This window comes from Schistocerca piceifrons, chromosome 2 (assembly GCF_021461385.2).
Source record: "Schistocerca piceifrons isolate TAMUIC-IGC-003096 chromosome 2, iqSchPice1.1, whole genome shotgun sequence".
Classification (NCBI taxonomy): Eukaryota; Metazoa; Arthropoda; class Insecta; order Orthoptera; family Acrididae; genus Schistocerca; species Schistocerca piceifrons.
The window spans coordinates 43,864,301-43,889,924 of NC_060139.1; the positions used below are offsets into that span (position 1 = coordinate 43,864,301).

At 48.0% G+C, this 25,624-nt stretch overlaps 27 non-coding genes across 27 annotated transcripts; 5 read left to right on the forward strand and 22 right to left on the reverse strand.

Moving 5' to 3' along the window:
- Window positions 1-854: 854 nt before the first annotated feature.
- Trnav-aac lies at window positions 855-927 on the reverse strand. Its single transcript has one exon. It is a non-coding gene; the product is annotated as a tRNA-Val (tRNA).
- A 158-nt stretch (window positions 928-1,085) lies between these two features.
- On the reverse strand, window positions 1,086-1,158 carry Trnav-cac. Its single transcript has one exon. It is a non-coding gene; the product is annotated as a tRNA-Val (tRNA).
- Window positions 1,159-1,826: 668 nt separating this feature from the next.
- On the reverse strand, window positions 1,827-1,899 carry Trnav-aac. Its single transcript has one exon. It is a non-coding gene; the product is annotated as a tRNA-Val (tRNA).
- A 158-nt stretch (window positions 1,900-2,057) lies between these two features.
- Trnav-cac lies at window positions 2,058-2,130 on the reverse strand. The gene has a single exon. It is a non-coding gene; the product is annotated as a tRNA-Val (tRNA).
- A 402-nt stretch (window positions 2,131-2,532) lies between these two features.
- On the forward strand, window positions 2,533-2,605 carry Trnap-agg. The gene has a single exon. It is a non-coding gene; the product is annotated as a tRNA-Pro (tRNA).
- A 193-nt stretch (window positions 2,606-2,798) lies between these two features.
- Trnav-aac lies at window positions 2,799-2,871 on the reverse strand. Its single transcript has one exon. It is a non-coding gene; the product is annotated as a tRNA-Val (tRNA).
- A 158-nt stretch (window positions 2,872-3,029) lies between these two features.
- Window positions 3,030-3,102, reverse strand: Trnav-cac. Its single transcript has one exon. It is a non-coding gene; the product is annotated as a tRNA-Val (tRNA).
- A 402-nt stretch (window positions 3,103-3,504) lies between these two features.
- Window positions 3,505-3,576, forward strand: Trnap-agg. The gene has a single exon. It is a non-coding gene; the product is annotated as a tRNA-Pro (tRNA).
- A 194-nt stretch (window positions 3,577-3,770) lies between these two features.
- Window positions 3,771-3,843, reverse strand: Trnav-aac. Its single transcript has one exon. It is a non-coding gene; the product is annotated as a tRNA-Val (tRNA).
- Window positions 3,844-4,001: 158 nt separating this feature from the next.
- On the reverse strand, window positions 4,002-4,074 carry Trnav-cac. Its single transcript has one exon. It is a non-coding gene; the product is annotated as a tRNA-Val (tRNA).
- Window positions 4,075-4,476: 402 nt separating this feature from the next.
- Window positions 4,477-4,548, forward strand: Trnap-agg. Its single transcript has one exon. It is a non-coding gene; the product is annotated as a tRNA-Pro (tRNA).
- A 194-nt stretch (window positions 4,549-4,742) lies between these two features.
- On the reverse strand, window positions 4,743-4,815 carry Trnav-aac. Its single transcript has one exon. It is a non-coding gene; the product is annotated as a tRNA-Val (tRNA).
- Window positions 4,816-4,973: 158 nt separating this feature from the next.
- On the reverse strand, window positions 4,974-5,046 carry Trnav-cac. Its single transcript has one exon. It is a non-coding gene; the product is annotated as a tRNA-Val (tRNA).
- A 402-nt stretch (window positions 5,047-5,448) lies between these two features.
- Trnap-agg lies at window positions 5,449-5,521 on the forward strand. The gene has a single exon. It is a non-coding gene; the product is annotated as a tRNA-Pro (tRNA).
- Window positions 5,522-11,274: 5,753 nt separating this feature from the next.
- On the reverse strand, window positions 11,275-11,347 carry Trnav-aac. The gene has a single exon. It is a non-coding gene; the product is annotated as a tRNA-Val (tRNA).
- Window positions 11,348-11,505: 158 nt separating this feature from the next.
- On the reverse strand, window positions 11,506-11,578 carry Trnav-cac. The gene has a single exon. It is a non-coding gene; the product is annotated as a tRNA-Val (tRNA).
- Window positions 11,579-11,980: 402 nt separating this feature from the next.
- On the forward strand, window positions 11,981-12,053 carry Trnap-agg. The gene has a single exon. It is a non-coding gene; the product is annotated as a tRNA-Pro (tRNA).
- A 193-nt stretch (window positions 12,054-12,246) lies between these two features.
- Window positions 12,247-12,319, reverse strand: Trnav-aac. Its single transcript has one exon. It is a non-coding gene; the product is annotated as a tRNA-Val (tRNA).
- Window positions 12,320-12,477: 158 nt separating this feature from the next.
- Window positions 12,478-12,550, reverse strand: Trnav-cac. Its single transcript has one exon. It is a non-coding gene; the product is annotated as a tRNA-Val (tRNA).
- Window positions 12,551-18,726: 6,176 nt separating this feature from the next.
- Window positions 18,727-18,799, reverse strand: Trnav-aac. Its single transcript has one exon. It is a non-coding gene; the product is annotated as a tRNA-Val (tRNA).
- A 158-nt stretch (window positions 18,800-18,957) lies between these two features.
- On the reverse strand, window positions 18,958-19,030 carry Trnav-cac. The gene has a single exon. It is a non-coding gene; the product is annotated as a tRNA-Val (tRNA).
- A 1,778-nt stretch (window positions 19,031-20,808) lies between these two features.
- Trnav-aac lies at window positions 20,809-20,881 on the reverse strand. Its single transcript has one exon. It is a non-coding gene; the product is annotated as a tRNA-Val (tRNA).
- A 158-nt stretch (window positions 20,882-21,039) lies between these two features.
- Window positions 21,040-21,112, reverse strand: Trnav-cac. The gene has a single exon. It is a non-coding gene; the product is annotated as a tRNA-Val (tRNA).
- A 1,779-nt stretch (window positions 21,113-22,891) lies between these two features.
- On the reverse strand, window positions 22,892-22,964 carry Trnav-aac. The gene has a single exon. It is a non-coding gene; the product is annotated as a tRNA-Val (tRNA).
- A 158-nt stretch (window positions 22,965-23,122) lies between these two features.
- Window positions 23,123-23,195, reverse strand: Trnav-cac. Its single transcript has one exon. It is a non-coding gene; the product is annotated as a tRNA-Val (tRNA).
- Window positions 23,196-24,974: 1,779 nt separating this feature from the next.
- Window positions 24,975-25,047, reverse strand: Trnav-aac. Its single transcript has one exon. It is a non-coding gene; the product is annotated as a tRNA-Val (tRNA).
- Window positions 25,048-25,205: 158 nt separating this feature from the next.
- Window positions 25,206-25,278, reverse strand: Trnav-cac. Its single transcript has one exon. It is a non-coding gene; the product is annotated as a tRNA-Val (tRNA).
- Window positions 25,279-25,624: the final 346 nt, after the last annotated feature.

Genomic DNA, 25,624 nt, shown 5'->3' on the forward strand with positions numbered 1-25,624 from the left:
CGTCCGGCCCGATTCTTCCTTTTTTCCGCGAACGAAGCTCCATACCGTCATGTGGTTGATTGGCCATTTCGTACATTTTGTCAACAGTTGTCATGAAGAGGATGGACACCTAGCGTTTCGGCAGTACATGCTTACTGCTTACTGGCAGCGCTTGCGATTGCCAGGCCTCCGAGATGATTTTGCCAATATGCTTAGCCTGACATTTGAAAGAGAGGGTGTTGGCTAAGGTCACCTGTGTGAGACATTTTCTTTTATACTGTTTCTGGATTTGCCGCCTTTATGTATGTTTCTTCTCTACACGAGGACTGAAGTTTTCGTGTTTCTTTTTTTAAATCTTTATTTCACAAAGCAGTCTACATTATATAGTCATGTTTTAGGATTTTAATTTCAGTAGTGTACTTCTTTTGAAGTGGCTGTGTTGTGGATGTTCCTTAATAGTTTTTTTTTTCAATAGATATATTTGTTAGAGGAATAATAATTACGCTTTCACTTGCTCATAATGAGCTGAGACTGAATTGCAGGCATTTAAAAAAAAAACAAAAAAGTTGGTCTAGGGGTATGATTCCTGCTTAGGGTTAAAAAAAGAAAAAAAAAAAAAAAAAGGGGTATGATTCCTGCTTAGGGTGCAGGAGGTCCCGGGTTCAAATCCCGGACGAGCCCTAGCGTTTTGTGCAAACTGATCGCACGTCAGTGGCTGAGTCAGCGCAAAAAGCTCGCCGTCAATATCAAATGAATTTCTTATTCGATGTGAGCAATTGACACTCTGGTCCGACGCGTGAAGGCGATTACGAAGGTTTCGGGTACAGATGGTAGCAGATGCATGTTAGTAAGTCTTGCTTAAAGTGATGAAAAAGTGTTTCCGCCCGGGATCGAACCGGGGACCTTCTGCGTGTTAGGCAGACGTGATAACCGCTACACCACGGAAACTGCTTGTGAGCACCTTACTTCACAGACAACTTGTAGTGATGTTGCCATCGTAACTAAAAAATTCAATAAATGTGGTACTTGCAAAACGAAGGGACATGCAGCAGATCCACACACGACGTGGCTCATTGGAGGACAATACGACATAGGCAAGAAAATACTGTTCCCGCCCGGGATCGAACCGGGGACCTTCTGCGTGTGAAGCAAACGTGATAACCGCTACACTACGGAAACGACGGACCCGAGGAGTCCATCCTTGTTCACTCGAACTTGCCTCAGCCTTTCTCTAGTCCGCGAATGCACACACGACAGTTCTTTTGTCAGCCTGGAACCCATCACAGCCGAGGGCTCAAGAAGTCTTCGGGGTGCTCGAGAGGGTGTCTGCCGTAGCACCCCTAACGAGATAGCGGCGTTTCGCGCAGTCGTTATTGCAAGTCATATCAGCAAAAGCAATCACTTTCTCAGCAGCAGGCAGTGCGAGCCCAGCGGCAGCTCTACATGAAGGTACCAATAGCCCAGGAAGGCCGCCGACCGCGGGAATTCGCGCCGCCCCCATCCCGCCAGCGTACACGAGACTTCCAGGGCACCCTGGACGACATCTAGGGACTGCAATAATTGGCATTCGCCGTGTCACAGGGCTCGTTGGTCTAGGGTTATGATTCCTGCTTAGGGTGCAGGAGGTCCCGGGTTCAAATCCCGGACGTGCACTAGCGTTTTGTGCAAACTGATCGCACGTCAGTGGCTGAGTCAGCGCAAAAAGCTCGCCGTCAATATCAAATGAATTTCTTATTCGATGTGAGCAATTGACACTCTGGTCCGACGCGTGAAGGCGATTACGAAGGTTTCGGGTACAAATGGTAGCAGATGCATGTTAGTAAGTCTTGCTTAAAGTGATGAAAAAGTGTTTCCGCCCGGGATCGAACCGGGGACCTTCCGCGTGTTAGGCAGACGTGATAACCGCTACACCACGGAAACTGCTTGTGAGCACCTTACTTCACAGACAACTTGTAGTGATGTTGCCATCGTAACTAAAAAATTCAATAAATGTGGTACTTGCAAAACGAAGGGACATGCAGCAGATCCACACACGACGTGGCTCATTGGAGGACAATACGACATAGGCAAGAAAATACTGTTCCCGCCCGGGATCGAACCGGGGACCTTCTGCGTGTGAAGCAAACGTGATAACCGCTACACTACGGAAACGACGGACCCGAGGAGTCCATCCTTGTTCACTCGAACTTGCCTCAGCCTTTCTCTAGTCCGCGAATGCACACACGACAGTTCTTTTGTCAGCCTGGAACCCATCACAGCCGAGGGCTCAAGAAGTCTTCGGGGTGCTCGAGAGGGTGTCTGCCGTAGCACCCCTAACGAGATAGCGGCGTTTCGCGCAGTCGTTATTGCAAGTCATATCAGCAAAAGCAATCACTTTCTCAGCAGCAGGCAGTGCGAGCCCAGCGGCAGCTCTACATGAAGGTACCAATAGCCCAGGAAGGCCGCCGACCGCGGGAATTCGCGCCGCCCCCATCCCGCCAGCGTACACGAGACTTCCAGGGCACCCTGGACGACATCTAGGGACTGCAATAATTGGCATTCGCCGTGTCACAGGGCTCGTTGGTCTAGGGGTATGATTCCTGCTTAGGGTGCAGGAGGTCCCGGGTTCAAATCCCGGACGTGCACTAGCGTTTTGTGCAAACTGATCGCACGTCAGTGGCTGAGTCAGCGCAAAAAGCTCGCCGTCAATATCAAATGAATTTCTTATTCGATGTGAGCAATTGACACTCTGGTCCGACGCGTGAAGGCGATTACGAAGGTTTCGGGTACAAATGGTAGCAGATGCATGTTAGTAAGTCTTGCTTAAAGTGATGAAAAAGTGTTTCCGCCCGGGATCGAACCGGGGACCTTCCGCGTGTTAGGCAGACGTGATAACCGCTACACCACGGAAACTGCTTGTGAGCACCTTACTTCACAGACAACTTGTAGTGATGTTGCCATCGTAACTAAAAAATTCAATAAATGTGGTACTTGCAAAACGAAGGGACATGCAGCAGAACCACACACGACGTGGCTCATTGGAGGACAATACGACATAGGCAAGAAAATACTGTTCCCGCCCGGGATCGAACCAGGGACCTTATGCGTGTGAAGCAGACGTGATAACCGCTACACTACGGAAACGACGGACCCGAGGAGTCCATCCTTGTTCACTCGAAATTGCCTCAGCCTTTCTCTAGTCCGCGAATGCACACACGACAGTTCTTTTGTCAGCCTGGAACCCATCACAGCCGAGGGCTCAAGAAGTCTTCGGGGTGCTCGAGAGGGTGTCTGCCGTAGCACCCCTAACGAGATAGCGGCGTTTCGCGCAGTCGTTATTGCAAGTCATATCAGCAAAAGCAATCACTTTCTCAGCAGCAGGCAGTGCGAGCCCAGCGGCAGCTCTACATGAAGGTACCAATAGCCCAGGAAGGCCGCCGACCGCGGGAATTCGCGCCGCCCCCATCCCGCCAGCGTACACGAGACTTCCAGGGCACCCTGGACGACATCTAGGGACTGCAATAATTGGCATTCGCCGTGTCACAGGGCTCGTTGGTCTAGGGGTATGATTCCTGCTTAGGGTGCAGGAGGTCCCGGGTTCAAATCCCGGACGAGCCCTAGCGTTATGTGCAAACTGATCGCACGTCAGTGGCTGAGTCAGCGCAAAAAGCTCGCCGTCAATATCAAATGAATTTCTTATTCGATGTGAGCAATTGACACTCTGGTCCGACGCGTGAAGGCGATTACGAAGGTTTCGGGTACAGATGGTAGCAGATGCATGTTAGTAAGTCTTGCTTAAAGTGATGAAAAAGTGTTTCCGCCCGGGATCGAACCGGGGACATTCTGCGTGTTAGGAAGACGTGATAACCGCTACACCACGGAAACTGCTTGTGTGCACATTACTTCACTGACAACTTGTAGTGATGTTGCCATCGTAACTAAAAAATTCAATAAATGTGGTACTTGCAAAACGAAGGGACATGCAGCAGATCCACACACGACGTGGCTCATTGGAGGACAATACGACATAGGCAAGAAAATACTGTTCCCGCCCGGGATCGAACCGGGGACCTTCTGCGTGTGAAGCAAACGTGATAACCGCTACACTACGGAAACGACGGACCCGAGGAGTCCATCCTTGTTCACTCGAACTTGCCTCAGCCTTTCTCTAGTCCGCGAATGCACACACGACAGTTCTTTTGTCAGCCTGGAACCCATCACAGCCGAGGGCTCAAGAAGTCTTCGGGGTGCTCGAGAGGGTGTCTGCCGTAGCACCCCTAACGAGATAGCGGCGTTTCGCGCAGTCGTTATTGCAAGTCATATCAGCAAAAGCAATCACTTTCTCAGCAGCAGGCAGTGCGAGCCCAGCGGCAGCTCTACATGAAGGTACCAATAGCCCAGGAAGGCCGCCGACCGCGGGAATTCGCGCCGCCCCCATCCCGCCAGCGTACACGAGACTTCCAGGGCACCCTGGACGACATCTAGGGACTGCAATAATTGGCATTCGCCGTGTCACAGGGCTCGTTGGTCTAGGGGTATGATTCCTGCTTAGGGTGCAGGAGGTCCCGGGTTCAAATCCCGGACGAGCCCTAGCGTTTTGTGCAAACTGATCGCACGTCAGTGGCTGAGTCAGCGCAAAAAGCTCGCCGTCAATATCAAATGAATTTCTTATTCGATGTGAGCAATTGACACTCTGGTCCGACGCGTGAAGGCGATTACGAAGGTTTCGGGTACAGATGGTAGCAGATGCATGTTAGTAAGTCTTGCTTAAAGTGATGAAAAAGTGTTTCCGCCTGGGATCGAACCGGGGACCTTCTGCGTGTTAGGCAGACGTGATAACCGCTACACCACGGAAACTGCTTGTGAGCACCTTACTTCACAGACAACTTGTAGTGATGTTGCCATCGTAACTAAAAAATTCAATAAATGTGGTACTTGCAAAACGAAGGGACATGCAGCAGATCCACACACGACGTGGCTCATTGGAGGACAATACGACATAGGCAAGAAAATACTGTTCCCGCCCGGGATCGAACCGGGGACCTTCTGCGTGTGAAGCAAACGTGATAACCGCTACACTACGGAAACGACGGACCCGAGGAGTCCATCCTTGTTCACTCGAACTTGCCTCAGCCTTTCTCTAGTCCGCGAATGCACACACGACAGTTCTTTTGTCAGCCTGGAACCCATCACAGCCGAGGGCTCAAGAAGTCTTCGGGGTGCTCGAGAGGGTGTCTGCCGTAGCACCCCTAACGAGATAGCGGCGTTTCGCGCAGTCGTTATTGCAAGTCATATCAGCAAAAGCAATCACTTTCTCAGCAGCAGGCAGTGCGAGCCCAGCGGCAGCTCTACATGAAGGTACCAATAGCCCAGGAAGGCCGCCGACCGCGGGAATTCGCGCCGCCCCCATCCCGCCAGCGTACACGAGACTTCCAGGGCACCCTGGACGACATCTAGGGACTGCAATAATTGGCATTCGCCGTGTCACAGGGCTCGTTGGTCTAGGGGTATGATTCCTGCTTAGGGTGCAGGAGGTCCCGGGTTCAAATCCCGGACGTGCACTAGCGTTTTGTGCAAACTGATCGCACGTCAGTGGCTGAGTCAGCGCAAAAAGCTCGCCGTCAATATCAAATGAATTTCTTATTCGATGTGAGCAATTGACACTCTGGTCAGTTCCGCTTTAGACGCCGTGCAGTGTGGACGTGCCTAGTCTTCCGCTCCGCCGTAGCGTTACGTATAGTGGACTATCGTTTTTGTTTACGTGTTGTGTTGCAAATTCTGTGAGTGTTTCTCCGTCGTTGTTTCGTACCTTGTGTTACTTTCTGTCCTTATTTCAGTGTTTTTTTGTGTAGCGGTTTCGACCGCATATTTTGAAAATGTCGTCCCAGGTTATTCCTCGTCAGGCTACAGTTAGTTTTGCTTTTGACAAGTCAACCCGCCATGTGCAACCTAGTTCTCTTGAGATTCATGATTGGTTGGTAGATACCTTTGGTGTTCATTCGGATCAGGTGCACACTGCTTATTTTGATACCGAACTGTATGTTTTCTTTGTTAAGTTTATGGACCCACTTCAGGTTGATAAAATTCTTTCTAAATACGGTCATCAAGTTCTCTTTCGGCATCGGGATGATTCTGTAAGTACCGTGCTGCTTTCCAAAGCTTCCATTACGTACACCAGTGTTCGTGTTTACAACCTTCCACCGGAGGTGGATAATGTCTATCTTAAGGAGGGTCTACAGAAGTATGGTGATGTAAAGAGCATTCGCCTTGAACGCTGGTCAAGCCAACATCGCCTGCAATGTTACAGTGGTATTCGTTCAGTCGAAATGCACGTTAAGCAGAATATTCCATCTCACCTGCAGATCGGTGGATATCGTGTCCATGTAACATATAGTGGTCAGGTTGGCACCTGTTTTTTGTGCAATGAAAGTGGTCACGTGCGTACCGACTGTCCGCGGAGAGTTTTTGTTTTAAAAAATTCTCTCGAACAGCGTCGCAAGTTAACGGTCGCTGACCTCGTTGCAGGTGGTTCTGCTCTTGGTGTAGCACAGTCCAGTGGTAGTAGCGCCCCGCCACAGGTTTTGCGCAACCCTGACACAGAATTTCCTCCTTTGCGTGCTAAATCTGATGTTGTTCCGTCTGTCCCTCAGGTGGGTGTGCCACTTTTGAATAATAAGAGGCGTCGCCCACACGATGGAAATAGTACGGATGAGGATCTCCCTGAGATGCCCCAGTCCGAGCGACCGGCATCCTCCGAGCCACTGTGTACTGTAGCTGCTCCCTGCCCTCCTGAGGTAGCGGTTCCGGTGGCGGCTGCTGGCGCCCCTCCGGCCTCCGACGCAGCTTCTCTCGAGTCGGGTCGTCGGTCGGGCCTGTTGGCGCCGTCTTCCGAACCGACTTCGATGTCACAACAAGTGGAGCCGCGACAACTTCCTGCTTCGCTGCCCCATACCTCTGCCGGCGGAGCTGCTCCGCTTCCTTCCAACTCTGCGGCCTCGGACCTTCCTGCTCACGTTTCGCCTCCGTGCAGTCCATGTTTGCCGGAAGCTAGAGCAGGTGTTGACCATTCCGTTTTGTCGGATGTTTCCCCCGCGACCCCGGATCCCGCATGTGGACCGGCGCGGGTGGTGTCGGATACAGAACTTGACCCTCCTACGTCACCGGCGGCTGAAGCTTCCTTGCCCGTCAGCCGACGCAAGTTACGCGTTCAGCCGAACGTTAATGCTGTTCGTAAAAAACCGAAGCGTAAGGGATCCGCGGAACGGGGTACCAGTCCCCCTCCCTCGGATGCCTCCGTCTCCCCTGCTATGGACTGTGACGTTGGTGCGTTGGTGTAGGTGATTTCCTTTCTCGCTTTTCTCTCTATGGTTCAAGCATACACCTTTCTTACCTTAAATCTTAACCGTATTGAGTCCGACGTTCGCATTGCCTCTTTGCGGCAGTTTATTTACGACGCCTGTGCGGACGTAGTGTTCTTGCAGGAAGTGTTGTTTTCTGATCTCTCTCTACCTGGATTTCAAACTGTTTTTAATGTCGCGCCGGAATATTCAACAGGAACTGCTCTTTTCTTTCGAGAGGGCATTCCTATTACTGACATTGAATTCCTTGACTCTGGCCGTGGGATTGGTTGTCGTCTTTTTGATCTCCGCCTCGTTGTTTTGTATGCCCCCTCTGGTTCGGGTCACACTGTGGCTCGCTCGCGCTTTTATAAAGAAGAGCTTATTTATCTTTTGCGCCAGAGTCCTCGGAGTCTCCTGCTCGGAGGCGATTTTAATTGTGTTTTACGCCCTGAAGACCAGTCCCCCAATTTTAATTATTGCCGTGATTTACATGACTTAGTTCGTACGATGCATCTGCGTGATGTTTGGGAACACAAATATCCAACCCTGGTGAAATATACGTTTTTTACCGCGTCCTCCTGCAGTAGACTCGACAGATTCTATTTATCTGATTTTTTATGTGATAAAATTCTTTCTGTCGATGTTATTCCTACTAGTTTTTCTGACCATTGTGCTTTTACTGCAACTGTAAATCTTAGTCGCCAACCTGCAAAACTTTATCGTTCCCAGTGGATGTTAAATGTTTCCCACCTTGCCGACAGTGCTATGGATGATGTTATAAGTGGCGTGTGGGAGCGATGTCTTCGCTCTGTCCCGCGATACCCCTCCTTGCTGGTTTGGTGGACTGCGTTTGCCAAGCCCAAGATTCGTCAGACTTTGATTTTTTACTGTGCTGCAAGGGCGCGTGATTTTAAGAACACGTATGAATATTACTACTCTGTCCTGCGTGAACTATATGACGCGGCGGGTACCTCTCCTCTGCGGATCCATGATGTTCGTCGTATTAAAGCCAAGCTCTTGAGCCTTAAACGACGACAGATGGATGGTCTGCGAGTTAAGTCGAAACCTCACTCTCTTGTTGAAGGTGAGCTGACATCCTTGTACCACCTGCTAAGGCATCAGACTCGTCGTCGTCGCTCCTTCATCTCTTCTCTTACGGTGGATGATGGGCGACAGCTTATTGCACAGGAGGAAATGGTTCGTGCTCTTCACCTATATTACACTAGTCTATATTCTGCCGATGATTCTGGTGAGTCTCTTTCGGAAGATGTCTTTGGGGATCTAACTGCGACGATCGCGCCTGACGCGAACGGCGAATTTCTCCGGGAGTTCCAGGTAGATGAGGTTTTCGATTTTATTGCTCGCTCTCCGTCCAGTAAATCGCCGGGTCCAGACGGCCTGCCTAAAGAATTTTATCTCCGTTTTTGGCCTCTTTTGGGTGGCATTTTTACGCAGATTTTAAATGAGATTGTCAGGGGGATGGATGTGCCTGCCGATTTTAAAGTAGGGAAAATTGTTTTAATTCCGAAGTCTTCTGGTCGTTTATCTGCTGCCAATCTTCGTCCGCTCACATTGCTGAATTTTGACTACAAGACAGCTGCTAGAGCGCTCAATAGCCGGTTGTCCTCTCTGCTTCGGGGTGTGATTGGTGCACATCAATGTTGTTTTCATGATAGATCTATTCTGACACCAGTAGCCGAATATCGGGATGTTGTCTCGGTTGCGGCGGTTACAAACGTACATTGTGCCTTTGCCTTCCTTGATTTTCATAAGGCTTTTGATCACGTCAGTCATGTGTTTATAGATCGTGTTTTAGGTACAATAGGTTTTAACGCTTCATCACGTGGTGTTCTTGGCAATTTGTATAGGGGAATAACAGCTCGGGTGTCAGTCAATGGGCAGCTGACGCCGCCCATTGCTATCCGCCGCGGAGTGCCTCAGGGTAGTCCGCTCTCTATGTCTTTATTCGTATTGTCCCTGGAACCGCTGCTTCGGACTATTGCTCTCAAGCTTCAGGGTATGTCCCTCTCTGGTGGGAAGCTCTCGGTTAAGGCATATGCGGATGATGTCGTTGTTCTCCTCCGTCAACGTGATGATATCCCGTTGTTGAAAGGGGCAGTTGATGCATACTGTCGTGTCTCTGGAGCGCGTCTCAATCAGGGTAAATGTAAGTTCCTTGATATTCGAGGATTTCGCGATGCTGACGTCCCTTGGGCCACTGTTGTCGATCGCCATACGTCCTTGGGGATTATCATTGATCGGTGTCCTCTAAAAATGGCGGCTCTCAATTGGAAATCGGTCACCGAGAAGATACAGGGGGCTCTGATGGTCCATGAGCAGCGCTCTGCTACCATTTTGCAAAAAGTCAGAATTTTAGACACCTACGTTCTATGTAAAGCTTATTATGTTGCTCAGCTGTTCCCACTTCCCATGATGGTGGCGAAAAGGTTGCGCCAATTGTCTAGCAGGTTTATATGGAAGGGCCATCTATTCAAGTTACGTTACGAGGTAATGACGAAACCGCGTATCTCCGGAGGCTTGGGCCTCTCTGACATTACTCGCAAGGCGTCTGCTTTGTACGTCCGCCGAACGACTCTTATTGTTACGCAAGAAGTGACTTCAATTACATCCAGGCTTTTTACTGTTGTGCGTCCGGCGAGCCTTGCTCCACCTGTCGATGTCGGACGCCTAAATTTTAAGTTGAAACACATTCGGGAATTTTACATTGCGGTGAGTTATCTCGGTGACGTCTTCTTGCGGCGACCGGTGCCAACGACCAAGGGCTTGATTGCCCGCTGGGAGGGGCTGGCCGGTCCCAATCCAATAGAACTGGCGTCTCCATCTGTGTCCTGGAGGAACGTCTGGAAGAATGTTAGTCTGCCGATCCACTCTATGGCCGTGGCGTCCACGTGGTATAGGGTAATAAATAATTTGGTTCCCACCAATGTACGACTGCACCGTATTGGTCTTTCTGACACGGACACCTGTACTCGGTGTGGTCTCGTGGATACCCTTGAACATCGATTCACCTGCTGTGGGCACCTTGCTAATTGGCGTTGGCTCAGGAAACAACTTGCCTTTGTCACTAGGTCTGCTGAAGCCGCTTATACTATTGACATCATCGTCCGGCCCGATTCTTCCTTTTTTCCGCGAACGAAGCTCCATACCGTCATGTGGTTGATTGGCCATTTCGTACATTTTGTCAACAGTTGTCATGAAGAGGATGGACACCTAGCGTTTCGGCAGTACATGCTTACTGCTTACTGGCAGCGCTTGCGATTGCCAGGCCTCCGAGATGATTTTGCCAATATGCTTAGCCTGACATTTGAAAGAGAGGGTGTTGGCTAAGGTCACCTGTGTGAGCCATTTTCTTTTATACTGTTTCTGGATTTGCCGCCTTTATGTATGTTTCTTCTCTACACGAGGACTGAAGTTTTCGTGTTTCTTTTTTTAAATCTTTATTTCACAAAGCAGTCTACATTATATAGTCATGTTTTAGGATTTTAATTTCAGTAGTGTACTTCTTTTGAAGTGGCTGTGTTGTGGATGTTCCTTAATAGTTTTTTTTTTCAATAGATATATTTGTTAGAGGAATAATAATTACGCTTTCACTTGCTCATAATGAGCTGAGACTGAATTGCAGGCATTTAAAAAAAAAACAAAAAAGTTGGTCTAGGGGTATGATTCCTGCTTAGGGTTAAAAAAAAAAAAAAAAAAAAAAAAAGGGGTATGATTCCTGCTTAGGGTGCAGGAGGTCCCGGGTTCAAATCCCGGACGAGCCCTAGCGTTTTGTGCAAACTGATCGCACGTCAGTGGCTGAGTCAGCGCAAAAAGCTCGCCGTCAATATCAAATGAATTTCTTATTCGATGTGAGCAATTGACACTCTGGTCCGACGCGTGAAGGCGATTACGAAGGTTTCGGGTACAGATGGTAGCAGATGCATGTTAGTAAGTCTTGCTTAAAGTGATGAAAAAGTGTTTCCGCCCGGGATCGAACCGGGGACCTTCTGCGTGTTAGGCAGACGTGATAACCGCTACACCACGGAAACTGCTTGTGAGCACCTTACTTCACAGACAACTTGTAGTGATGTTGCCATCGTAACTAAAAAATTCAATAAATGTGGTACTTGCAAAACGAAGGGACATGCAGCAGATCCACACACGACGTGGCTCATTGGAGGACAATACGACATAGGCAAGAAAATACTGTTCCCGCCCGGGATCGAACCGGGGACCTTCTGCGTGTGAAGCAAACGTGATAACCGCTACACTACGGAAACGACGGACCCGAGGAGTCCATCCTTGTTCACTCGAACTTGCCTCAGCCTTTCTCTAGTCCGCGAATGCACACACGACAGTTCTTTTGTCAGCCTGGAACCCATCACAGCCGAGGGCTCAAGAAGTCTTCGGGGTGCTCGAGAGGGTGTCTGCCGTAGCACCCCTAACGAGATAGCGGCGTTTCGCGCAGTCGTTATTGCAAGTCATATCAGCAAAAGCAATCACTTTCTCAGCAGCAGGCAGTGCGAGCCCAGCGGCAGCTCTACATGAAGGTACCAATAGCCCAGGAAGGCCGCCGACCGCGGGAATTCGCGCCGCCCCCATCCCGCCAGCGTACACGAGACTTCCAGGGCACCCTGGACGACATCTAGGGACTGCAATAATTGGCATTCGCCGTGTCACAGGGCTCGTTGGTCTAGGGGTATGATTCCTGCTTAGGGTGCAGGAGGTCCCGGGTTCAAATCCCGGACGTGCACTAGCGTTTTGTGCAAACTGATCGCACGTCAGTGGCTGAGTCAGCGCAAAAAGCTCGCCGTCAATATCAAATGAATTTCTTATTCGATGTGAGCAATTGACACTCTGGTCCGACGCGTGAAGGCGATTACGAAGGTTTCGGGTACAGATGGTAGCAGATGCATGTTAGTAAGTCTTGCTTAAAGTGATGAAAAAGTGTTTCCGCCCGGGATCGAACCGGGGACCTTCTGCGTGTTAGGCAGACGTGATAACCGCTACACCACGGAAACTGCTTGTGAGCACCTTACTTCACAGACAACTTGTAGTGATGTTGCCATCGTAACTAAAAAATTCAATAAATGTGGTACTTGCAAAACGAAGGGACATGCAGCAGATCCACACACGACGTGGCTCATTGGAGGACAATACGACATAGGCAAGAAAATACTGTTCCCGCCCGGGATCGAACCGGGGACCTTCTGCGTGTGAAGCAAACGTGATAACCGCTACACTACGGAAACGACGGACCCGAGGAGTCCATCCTTGTTCACTCGAACTTGCCTCAGCCTTTCTCTAGTCCGCGAATGCACACACGACAGTTCTTTTGTCAGCCTGGAACCCATCACAGCCGAGGGCTCAAGAAGTCTTCGGGGTGCTCGAGAGGGTGTCTGCCGTAGCACCCCTAACGAGATAGCGGCGTTTCGCGCAGTCGTTATTGCAAGTCATATCAGCAAAAGCAATCACTTTCTCAGCAGCAGGCAGTGCGAGCCCAGCGGCAGCTCTACATGAAGGTACCAATAGCCCAGGAAGGCCGCCGACCGCGGGAATTCGCGCCGGCCCCATCCCGCCAGCGTACACGAGACTTCCAGGGCACCCTGGACGACATCTAGGGACTGCAATAATTGGCATTCGCCGTGTCACAGGGCTCGTTGGTCTAGGGGCGAGTTCCGCCGCAGCAGCGGCCGTGTGCAGACGTGCCGGAGTGCTCGCTCCGCGCGTGTTTGGCGGCGCCTGCAGCTGGTTGGGCCTTGTAAGTACATCATGGCCTTTGCCATGGATGATCAGTTACGCCGTTACACGTTGCGTTTCCAATTCCCGTTCGGTTTTAGCCGACCACAGGTCCACGAATTAGTCGATTTCTTCTTCGACAGATTGAGTCTTACAGACGAGGAAGTTTTAGGATTTTCATACGATTTCCTGGCGAATGCTGTCTACGTGAAACTTGTTAGTGACGAGCCTTGTTTACGTGTAATGGACTTAACTAAGGGTACTGCCGAGTTCGTTAATTCTGATGGTGAAATTTGTAAAGTTGTCGTTACCCATGCTGGGTTAGGTCTGCGCACGGTCCGTGTGTTCAACCTACCATTTGAAATTGAACTTGCACGTATTCGGCAATGTCTGTCCCAGTATGGGAACGTATTGGACATTCACCAAGAGCAGTGGAGTGGACTTAAACACTTCAATGTGGATAATGGTGTCAGGGTAGCGCGAATTGACCTCTCGAAGCATATCCCGTCGAATGTCGTGATACAAGGCTTCCGGGCACTCGTTATGTACGAGGGGCAACCACGTACTTGTGTACTTTGTGGCTCTACGGACCATCTGAAGGCCGCGTGTCCCCGTGCTAAACCAGTGCGTCGTGTTTTGCGACAACGCGATGCCCTTGCAGCAGGGCAGGTTGGCAATAGGCCGACGTATGCCGAGAGCCTTGTCGGTCCGTCTGTCGTTAGCGCGCCACAGCTGCACGCGGCTGAGGTTGTGCCTGACGTGACCGCCGCCGATGTAAACACAGCTACGGCGAGCCGACTGCCCGTTGATTCTGACGTGGACAACTCTGCAATCGACGGGGCCGGAAATTCGCGCCCTTCTGATGCTGGCGTGGTCCGTGTGGAACTTCCGCCAGGATTGCCCAATCAACATCTGCACCCATCTGCGGAGAGTCTTCCACCTGAGGACTCTGGTAACCAGCCGCGAGTTTCCCATCCCCTTGAAGTGTCTTCTCCGCTAAGCGCAGTTTCCGGCAACGAACAGTCTCCCGCGGGTGCTACTCTTACCGCTGCGAAACCCGACATCAACGAACACGTTGAGGACGTCCGTCCTCAGAAGAAAGGACGACAAAAGAAATCGGTCCGTAAGCAGAGTGACGAGGAAACTCGTACTCTTGAACAGAAACTGCAACGTACAATCAAGCAGTTCCGGACCGATGAATGTGAGAGAATCGTTACAGACGATGGAGTACAGGTCGTGCAGCATTCAGAGGAGACCGATGTGGTGATGCATGTCGACAGTTCTGGACCCGATGCTTTTATGGATACCACTCCCCCGCCGGGGTCGAGCAAGCAGCCGTCCTGGGCCGACGATACGCAATAACATAGTATTGCCCTTTCTTATGCGGGATTACAAAATTGCAACTGCTAATATAAATCGAATAACATCTGATGTCAAATTAAAATGTTTGACTGACTATATGTACGCCGCCGATATAGATATCGTTTTCTTACAAGAAGTCGTCACACCCAAGGTCGGGAATGTCACGGGCTATGAGGCCATCATCAATATCGGCGATGAGGCAGGGACTGCAATTTTGTACAAAGCGGGCATCACTTGCAGACCTCGAGCGATTTTAGAAACGGGTAGAGGGATTGTCGTACAATTCGAAGATTTGCTTTTGATCAACGTCTACGCCCCGACTGGATCTACAGGCCGAAGGGATAGGAGTGTTTTTTATCGCGATGAAATTGTACCATTATTATCCTGTGGTTGTTCGAGGATTTTATTGGGCGGCGATTTTAATTGTGTTGTACGCAGAGAAGACCAGTGTCCGAATTTTAATTTTTGTTTGGAGTTGCGAGATTTAATTGATGGGCTGGACTTACAAGATACCTGGTGCTCACTTCGCCCGCAGGTCGCCGGATATACTTATGTTACCGCTGCCTCCGCTAGTCGTCTGGATAGGTTTTATGTATCTAAAGACATTTTAAGCGCTGCCAGGGATTGTGAAATATGGCCTGTTAATTTTAGCGACCACTGTGCGTATCACATCACGCTTCGGCATGTCTCGCAGAAAACCTTTTTGGGTCGAGGCGTCTGGCAACTGAACGTCGCCCTGTTGAACGACGGCGACCTGAAGAAGGATCTTATTGCAACGTGGCAATGGTGCCTCCAGCGACGACAACGATATAGGGAGCGTGTTCATTGGTGGACGGAGTTAGTGAAGCCGCACATAAAGAAATGTATTTGTCAGTTTGCCAGGGCTAAGGCGTACTGGAAGAAACAGACGTTGGAGTTTTATTTTACCGCTCTCCGACAGTTGTATAACGATTCCTCTGCACTGCCTGGCAATCTCCTACGCATTAAACGTACCAAAGCCAAAATCACCGCTTTGGTTCGTGAGTCTCTGGCAGGAGCCCAAGTCCGGGCACGCTCTTCCGATGACACCTTTAATGAGTCTGCGTCCTTGTACCACGTCATACGGGAAGCTAAAAGGGGCAGACAAAAAATCATTACTCAACTGACAGAAGACGAAGGTCGTGTTTATGATGAGCAAGGCGAGCTTAAGGCTTTTATTCGGAATCATTTCCGGCAACTTTACTCACTGCATGACACAGATGTAGTGGCGGGAGAGGAATTTTTGTCTAACATTACGGCATCGGTGGATCCGGACGACCACGCACAGCTCCTGGCAACCATAACTAACTTCGAAGTGAAGTCTATCATTACGTCTGCAGGCTTAGACGGTTTGCCGATTGAATTTTATCTTCGGTACTGGGATGTTTTCGGCGACGAACTGACTATCATGTATAATGAATTGTTAATGAATACTGCTCTTCCATCGCAGTTTACTGAGGGCATGATAGTCTTAGTCTCCAAACCGTCACCGGGGACTTCACTCAATAACTTACGACCAATCACCCTACTCAACGCAGATTTCAAAATCTTTACTCGGATTATCAATGCCAGACTCAAGCCAGTCCTTCGTAATGTTCTTGGTTCATATCACATGAACGTGGTTACTGGCCGATCAATGATAGACGCCCTGTGCGAATACCGAGATATTGCATATTTGACTTGGATTTGCAAGACCACGTTGGCAATAGTCTTTTTTGACTTCGATAAGGCATTTGATAGGACTAACCACGGATTTCTGTTCAGAACGCTGGAAAAACTGGGTTTCAACCAGTATTTCGTACAGATAATCAGGAACTGTATCAGCACTACGTCTTCCCGCGTGAAATTCAACGGCCAGTTAACAGCCCCTGTGCCCATTCAACAAGGTTTGCGACAAGGGTGCCCGCTTTCTACGACTCTTTTCGCCATTGCTATAGAGCCACTACTGAAGACGTTTTGCGTCACCTTACCGGGTCTTCAAACGCTGAATACAAAGACCGTCTGTCATGCCTATGCGGACGATATTAGCGTCCTTATCAACAACGACGAAGAGTTCGATACCGTGCGACGGCTTGTACACCGGTATGCCAGCGCCTGCGGTGCACGCCTTAACGAACGGAAATCCAAAGTCTTGCATTTAGGTCCGCAGGCTCGCTTTGCGAACACCGTTTGGTTAGAGGCAACCAACCAACTCAAGCACCTTGGCTTGATTCTCACTTCGAATCCACGGGAAATGGTGAGAGTGAATTGGGAACAGAAGCTCAACGTCCTTCGAGCTTTGATTCGAGAGCACAATATGCGGTCTTTAGACAGGATTCAGAGAGCACATTTCGTCAATTATTATGTTCTCAGCAAGATTTACCATGTTGCCGCTGTTCTCCCTATTCCTACCGATATTGCAAACAGAATTTTAGCTCTTGCAGGCTGGTACGTTTGGCGAGGTAATATTTTTAAAGTCGCTTTCAAGGCTACCGCTTTACCTCACTATAAAGGTGGTCTAGCCCTTAAAGATGTTGAATCACAGTGCTTAGCGATTTTTCTATCTAGAACATCAAGGATCTTACGATGTAGTCAGACAGGTCTTACGGCACGTCTATTCCAGCAGTTACGACCACCGGATATGACGCCACCGATAAATGTTGGACCTATCCATCCCGAGCTCGTTCATATTCGCCGATATTACGTGGAGTCCAGCTATGTGCATCAGCACCTGCAAGCATTCACTGCTGCGGCTGTTTACAGTGTATTTACGAATCGGCAACAGAATAACTCTATTGAAATGAAGTATCCTGGCAAGAACTGGCGACAAATTTGGATGAATATCAGCACTCCTCTTCTTCGTTCCCGAGTACGTTCCTTGTGGTATGATGTTGTGAACGAGGTGATGCCCACGGGAGAGAAATTGTGTAAGATCCAATTACGGCCTACACCGACTTGCGACGCATGTGGACATGTGGAAACGTTGCAACACATATTATACTGCAGAGATCAAACGCAAATCTGGAACTGGACGAGAATGAAACTGGCTCTTATTAATAGAACGTCGCCATCCGCAATACAACTGCAGGATATACTCCACCCGGACTGGCAATTATTTCCGAAATCTAAAAATAATAGCTATACCTGGTTAATTGGACAGTACCTCTATTATATGCTGACGACTAAAACGCCTACACTTTCTGATTTTCTCATGTATCTTATTGCCGAATATTACGCGATCAAACGATTACGAAAATATAAAGAAAAATTTCAGAAATTTCTCACCGTTGCTTTGAATGATGGAAAACTTTAAGTGTGCGAACTATTGAGTACGATTATTGCTTTTTATTTATTTCTTCTATTATCAGGGTATCTCTTTGTCAGTTCTCAGGACTTTTATTGTTTCATGGTTGGTGCAATGTGTGCACCTAAGGCCCAAGAGAAGCAGCATGCAACAGGATGCTAAACTTGTGGAGCCAATATTTATTTCTGTTTCTTTACGTTCCCCAGAAGACACGTATAGTTTAATTTGATGAAGTTTAACTCAGACGAGGCAGTATTTCTTTCCACATACCCGTTTTTCCTCAACACGGACCTTTATTTTCTCCTTATTATCTATGATGCTGAAAGAGAAACATATGCTCTTGTTGATTTTGTCTCCACCAACTCAAGGAACACACCAGTTACTTTAGTGAATAACTGCAAGAAAACAGCACGGCGGCCATCTCGGCGAACATACTCTCAACGCTAAGAGACGACGCCATTGAATCAAGCCTTCAAGCAACTCAAACATCGATGAATGCAGAACGACACGGAAACATTCATGCCATTACTAAGTGAAGACGAGCTTGAGAGGTAGTGATCCTGAGATATACCACCGCAAAATATATATATATATATATATATATATATATATATATATATATATATAAAAAAACAAAAACAAAATTTCCAAAAAAAGCGCAGAAGCTAGCCGAAGAAGGCACAAAAAGGTGAGCGTATGGATGGGCTGTGTGGGGAGAAGGGAGGCCCAAAAAAAAAAAAAAAAAAAAAAAAAAAAAAAAAAAAAAAAAAAAAAGGGGTATGATTCCTGCTTAGGGTGCAGGAGGTCCCGGGTTCAAATCCCGGACGAGCCCTAGCGTTTTGTGCAAACTGATCGCACGTCAGTGGCTGAGTCAGCGCAAAAAGCTCGCCGTCAATATCAAATGAATTTCTTATTCGATGTGAGCAATTGACACTCTGGTCCGACGCGTGAAGGCGATTACGAAGGTTTCGGGTACAGATGGTAGCAGATGCATGTTAGTAAGTCTTGCTTAAAGTGATGAAAAAGTGTTTCCGCCCGGGATCGAACCGGGGACCTTCTGCGTGTTACGCAGACGTGATAACCGCTACACCACGGAAACTGCTTGTGAGCACCTTACTTCACAGACAACTTGTAGTGATGTTGCCATCGTAACTAAAAAATTCAATAAATGTGGTACTTGCAAAACGAAGGGACATGCAGCAGATCCACACACGACGTGGCTCATTGGAGGACAATACGACATAGGCAAGAAAATACTGTTCCCGCCCGGGATCGAACCAGGGACCTTATGCGTGTGAAGCAGACGTGATAACCGCTACACTACGGAAACGACGGACGCGAGGAGTCCATCCTTGTTCACTCGAAATTGCCTCAGCCTTTCTCTAGTCCGCGAATGCACACACGACAGTTCTTTTGTCAGCCTGGAACCCATCACAGCCGAGGGCTCAAGAAGTCTTCGGGGTGCTCGAGAGGGTGTCTGCCGTAGCACCCCTAACGAGATAGCGGCGTTTCGCGCAGTCGTTATTGCAAGTCATATCAGCAAAAGCAATCACTTTCTCAGCAGCAGGCAGTGCGAGCCCAGCGGCAGCTCTACATGAAGGTACCAATAGCCCAGGAAGGCCGCCGACCGCGGGAATTCGCGCCGCCCCCATCCCGCCAGCGTACACGAGACTTCCAGGGCACCCTGGACGACATCTAGGGACTGCAATAATTGGCATTCGCCGTGTCACAGGGCTCGTTGGTCTAGGGGTCATGTGGAAACGTTGCAACACATATTATACTGCAGAGATCAAACGCAAATCTGGAACTGGACGAGAATGAAACTGGCTCTTATTAATAGAACGTCGCCATCCGCAATACAACTGCAGGATATACTCCACCCGGACTGGCAATTATTTCCGAAATCTAAAAATAATAGCTATACCTGGTTAATTGGACAGTACCTCTATTATATGCTGACGACTAAAACGCCTACACTTTCTGATTTTCATATGTATCTTATTGCCGAATATTACGCGATCAAACGATTACGAAAATATAAAGAAAAATTTCAGAAATTTCTCACCGTTGCTTTGAATGATGGAAAACTTTAAGTGTGCGAACTATTGAGTACGATTATTGCTTTTTATTTCTTTCTTCTATTATCAGGGTATCTCTTTGTCAGTTCTCCGGACTTTTATTGTTTCATGGTTGGTGCAATGTGTGCACCTAAGGCCAAAGAGAAGCAGCATGCAACAGGATGCTAAACTTGTGGAGCCAATATTTATTTCTGTTTCTTTACGTTCCCCAGAAGATACGTATAGTTTAATTTGATGAAGTTTAACTCAGACGAGGCAGTATTTCTTTCTAGATACCCGTTTTTCCTCAACACGGACCTTTATTTTCTCCTTATTATCTATGATGCTGAAAGAGAAACATATGCTCTTGTTGATTTGTCTCCACCAACTCAAGGAACAAACCAGTTACTTTAGTGAATAATTGCAAGGAAACAGCACGGCGGCCATCTCGGCGAACATACTCTCAACGCTAAGAGATGACACCATTGAATCAAGCCTTCTAGCAACTCAAACATCGATGAAAGCAAAACGACACGGAAAAATTCATGCCATTACTAAGTGAAGACGAGCTTGAGAGGTCGTGATCCTGAGATAAACCACCGCAAAATATATATATATATATAAAAAAATCAAAAAAAAAACAAAAAAAAACAAAAAAATATCTTCAAAACAGCGCAGAAGCTAGCCGAAGAAGGCACAAAAAGGTGAGCGTATGGATGGGCTGTGTGGGGAGAAGGGAGGCCCAAAAAGTAAAAAAAAAAAAAAAAACAAAACAAACAAAAAAAAAAAAAAAAAAAAGGGGGTATGATTCCTGCTTAGGGTGCAGGAGGTCCCGGGTTCAAATCCCGGACGAGCCCTAGCGTTTTGTGCAAACTGATCGCACGTCAGTGGCTGAGTCAGCGCAAAAAGCTCGCCGTCAATATCAAATGAATTTCTTATTCGATGTGAGCAATTGACACTCTGGTCCGACGCGTGAAGGCGATTACGAAGGTTTCGGGTACAGATGGTAGCAGATGCATGTTAGTAAGTCTTGCTTAAAGTGATGAAAAAGTGTTTCCGCCCGGGATCGAACCGGGGACATTCTGCGTGTTAGGCAGACGTGATAACCGCTACACCACGGAAACTGCTTGTGTGCGCATTACTTCACTGACAACTTGTAGTGATGTTGCCATCGTAACTAAAAAATTCAATAAATGTGGTACTTGCAAAACGAAGGGACATGCAGCAGATCCACACACGACGTGGCTCATTGGAGGACAATACGACATAGGCAAGAAAATACTGTTCCCGCCCGGGATCGAACCAGGGACCTTATGCGTGTGAAGCAGACGTGATAACCGCTACACTACGGAAACGACGGACGCGAGGAGTCCATCCTTGTTCACTCGAAATTGCCTCAGCCTTTCTCTAGTCCGCGAATGCACACACGACAGTTCTTTTGTCAGCCTGGAACCCATCACAGCCGAGGGCTCAAGAAGTCTTCGGGGTGCTCGAGAGGGTGTCTGCCGTAGCACCCCTAACGAGATAGCGGCGTTTCGCGCAGTCGTTATTGCAAGTCATATCAGCAAAAGCAATCACTTTCTCAGCAGCAGGCAGTGCGAGCCCAGCGGCAGCTCTACATGAAGGTACCAATAGCCCAGGAAGGCCGCCGACCGCGGGAATTCGCGCCGCCCCCATCCCGCCAGCGTACACGAGACTTCCAGGGCACCCTGGACGACATCTAGGGACTGCAATAATTGGCATTCGCCGTGTCACAGGGCTCGTTGGTCTAGGGGTCATGTGGAAACGTTGCAACACATATTATACTGCAGAGATCAAACGCAAATCTGGAACTGGACGAGAATGAAACTGGCTCTTATTAATAGAACGTCGCCATCCGCAATACAACTGCAGGATATACTCCACCCGGACTGGCAATTATTTCCGAAATCTAAAAATAATAGCTATACCTGGTTAATTGGACAGTACCTCTATTATATGCTGACGACTAAAACGCCTACACTTTCTGATTTTCATATGTATCTTATTGCCGAATATTACGCGATCAAACGATTACGAAAATATAAAGAAAAATTTCAGAAATTTCTCACCGTTGCTTTGAATGATGGAAAACTTTAAGTGTGCGAACTATTGAGTACGATTATTGCTTTTTATTTCTTTCTTCTATTATCAGGGTATCTCTTTGTCAGTTCTCCGGACTTTTATTGTTTCATGGTTGGTGCAATGTGTGCACCTAAGGCCAAAGAGAAGCAGCATGCAACAGGATGCTAAACTTGTGGAGCCAATATTTATTTCTGTTTCTTTACGTTCCCCAGAAGATACGTATAGTTTAATTTGATGAAGTTTAACTCAGACGAGGCAGTATTTCTTTCTAGATACCCGTTTTTCCTCAACACGGACCTTTATTTTCTCCTTATTATCTATGATGCTGAAAGAGAAACATATGCTCTTGTTGATTTGTCTCCACCAACTCAAGGAACAAACCAGTTACTTTAGTGAATAATTGCAAGGAAACAGCACGGCGGCCATCTCGGCGAACATACTCTCAACGCTAAGAGATGACACCATTGAATCAAGCCTTCTAGCAACTCAAACATCGATGAAAGCAAAACGACACGGAAAAATTCATGCCATTACTAAGTGAAGACGAGCTTGAGAGGTCGTGATCCTGAGATAAACCACCGCAAAATATATATATATATATAAAAAAATCAAAAAAAAAACAAAAAAAAACAAAAAAATATCTTCAAAACAGCGCAGAAGCTAGCCGAAGAAGGCACAAAAAGGTGAGCGTATGGATGGGCTGTGTGGGGAGAAGGGAGGCCCAAAAAGTAAAAAAAAAAAAAAAAACAAAACAAACAAAAAAAAAAAAAAAAAAAAAGGGGGTATGATTCCTGCTTAGGGTGCAGGAGGTCCCGGGTTCAAATCCCGGACGAGCCCTAGCGTTTTGTGCAAACTGATCGCACGTCAGTGGCTGAGTCAGCGCAAAAAGCTCGCCGTCAATATCAAATGAATTTCTTATTCGATGTGAGCAATTGACACTCTGGTCCGACGCGTGAAGGCGATTACGAAGGTTTCGGGTACAGATGGTAGCAGATGCATGTTAGTAAGTCTTGCTTAAAGTGATGAAAAAGTGTTTCCGCCCGGGATCGAACCGGGGACATTCTGCGTGTTAGGCAGACGTGATAACCGCTACACCACGGAAACTGCTTGTGTGCGCATTACTTCACTGACAACTTGTAGTGATGTTGCCATCGTAACTAAAAAATTCAATAAATGTGGTACTTGCAAAACGAAGGGACATGCAGCAGATCCACACACGACGTGGCTCATTGGAGGACAATACGACATAGGCAAGAAAATACTGTTCCCGCCCGGGATCGAACCAGGGACCTTATGCGTGTGAAGCAGACGTGATAACCGCTACACTACGGAAACGACGGACCCGAGGAGTCCATCCTTGTTCACTCGAAATTGCCTCAGCCTTTCTCTAGTCCGCGAATGCACACACGACAGTTCTTTTGTCAGCCTGGAACCCATCACAGCCGAGGGCTCAAGAAGTCTTCGGGGTGCTCGAGAGGGTGTCTGCCGTAGCACCCCTAACGAGATAGCGGCGTTTCGCGCAGTCGTTATTGCAAGTCATATCAGCAAAAGCAATCACTTTCTCAGCAGCAGGCAGTGCGAGCCCAGCGGCAGCTCTACATGAAGGTACCAATAGCCCAGGAAGGCCGCCGACCGCGGGAATTCGCGCCGCCCCCATCCCGCCAGCGTACACGAGACTTCCAGGGCACCCTGGACGACATCTAGGGACTGCAATAATTGGCATTCGCCGTGTCACAGGGCTCGTTGGTCTAGGGGTCATGTGGAAACGTTGCAACACATATTATACTGCAGAGATCAAACGCAAATCTGGAACTGGACGAGAATGAAACTGGCTCTTATTAATAGAACGTCGCCATCCGCAATACAACTGCAGGATATACTCCACCCGGACTGGCAATTATTTCCGAAATCTAAAAATAATAGCTATACCTGGTTAATTGGACAGTACCTCTATTATATGCTGACGACTAAAACGCCTACACTTTCTGATTTTCATATGTATCTTATTGCCGAATATTACGCGATCAAACGATTACGAAAATATAAAGAAAAATTTCAGAAATTTCTCACCGTTGCTTTGAATGATGGAAAACTTTAAGTGTGCGAACTATTGAGTACGATTATTGCTTTTTATTTCTTTCTTCTATTATCAGGGTATCTCTTTGTCAGTTCTCCGGACTTTTATTGTTTCATGGTTGGTGCAATGTGTGCACCTAAGGCCAAAGAGAAGCAGCATGCAACAGGATGCTAAACTTGTGGAGCCAATATTTATTTCTGTTTCTTTACGTTCCCCAGAAGATACGTATAGTTTAATTTGATGAAGTTTAACTCAGACGAGGCAGTATTTCTTTCTAGATACCCGTTTTTCCTCAACACGGACCTTTATTTTCTCCTTATTATCTATGATGCTGAAAGAGAAACATATGCTCTTGTTGATTTGTCTCCACCAACTCAAGGAACAAACCAGTTACTTTAGTGAATAATTGCAAGGAAACAGCACGGCGGCCATCTCGGCGAACATACTCTCAACGCTAAGAGATGACACCATTGAATCAAGCCTTCTAGCAACTCAAACATCGATGAAAGCAAAACGACACGGAAAAATTCATGCCATTACTAAGTGAAGACGAGCTTGAGAGGTCGTGATCCTGAGATAAACCACCGCAAAATATATATATATATATAAAAAAATCAAAAAAAAAACAAAAAAAAACAAAAAAAAATCTTCAAAACAGCGCAGAAGCTAGCCGAAGAAGGCACAAAAAGGTGAGCGTATGGATGGGCTGTGTGGGGAGAAGGGAGGCCCAAAAAGTAAAAAAAAAAAAAAAAACAAAACAAACAAAAAAAAAAAAAAAAAAAAAGGGGGTATGATTCCTGCTTAGGGTGCAGGAGGTCCCGGGTTCAAATCCCGGACGAGCCCTAGCGTTTTGTGCAAACTGATCGCACGTCAGTGGCTGAGTCAGCGCAAAAAGCTCGCCGTCAATATCAAATGAATTTCTTATTCGATGTGAGCAATTGACACTCTGGTCCGACGCGTGAAGGCGATTACGAAGGTTTCGGGTACAGATGGTAGCAGATGCATGTTAGTAAGTCTTGCTTAAAGTGATGAAAAAGTGTTTCCGCCCGGGATCGAACCGGGGACATTCTGCGTGTTAGGCAGACGTGATAACCGCTACACCACGGAAACTGCTTGTGTGCGCATTACTTCACTGACAACTTGTAGTGATGTTGCCATCGTAACTAAAAAATTCAATAAATGTGGTACTTGCAAAACGAAGGGACATGCAGCAGATCCACACACGACGTGGCTCATTGGAGGACAATACGACATAGGCAAGAAAATACTGTTCCCGCCCGGGATCGAACCAGGGACCTTATGCGTGTGAAGCAGACGTGATAACCGCTACACTACGGAAACGACGGACGCGAGGAGTCCATCCTTGTTCACTCGAAATTGCCTCAGCCTTTCTCTAGTCCGCGAATGCACACACGACAGTTCTTTTGTCAGCCTGGAACCCATCACAGCCGAGGGCTCAAGAAGTCTTCGGGGTGCTCGAGAGGGTGTCTGCCGTAGCACCCCTAACGAGATAGCGGCGTTTCGCGCAGTCGTTATTGCAAGTCATATCAGCAAAAGCAATCACTTTCTCAGCAGCAGGCAGTGCGAGCCCAGCGGCAGCTCTACATGAAGGTACCAATAGCCCAGGAAGGCCGCCGACCGCGGGAATTCGCGCCGCCCCCATCCCGCCAGCGTACACGAGACTTCC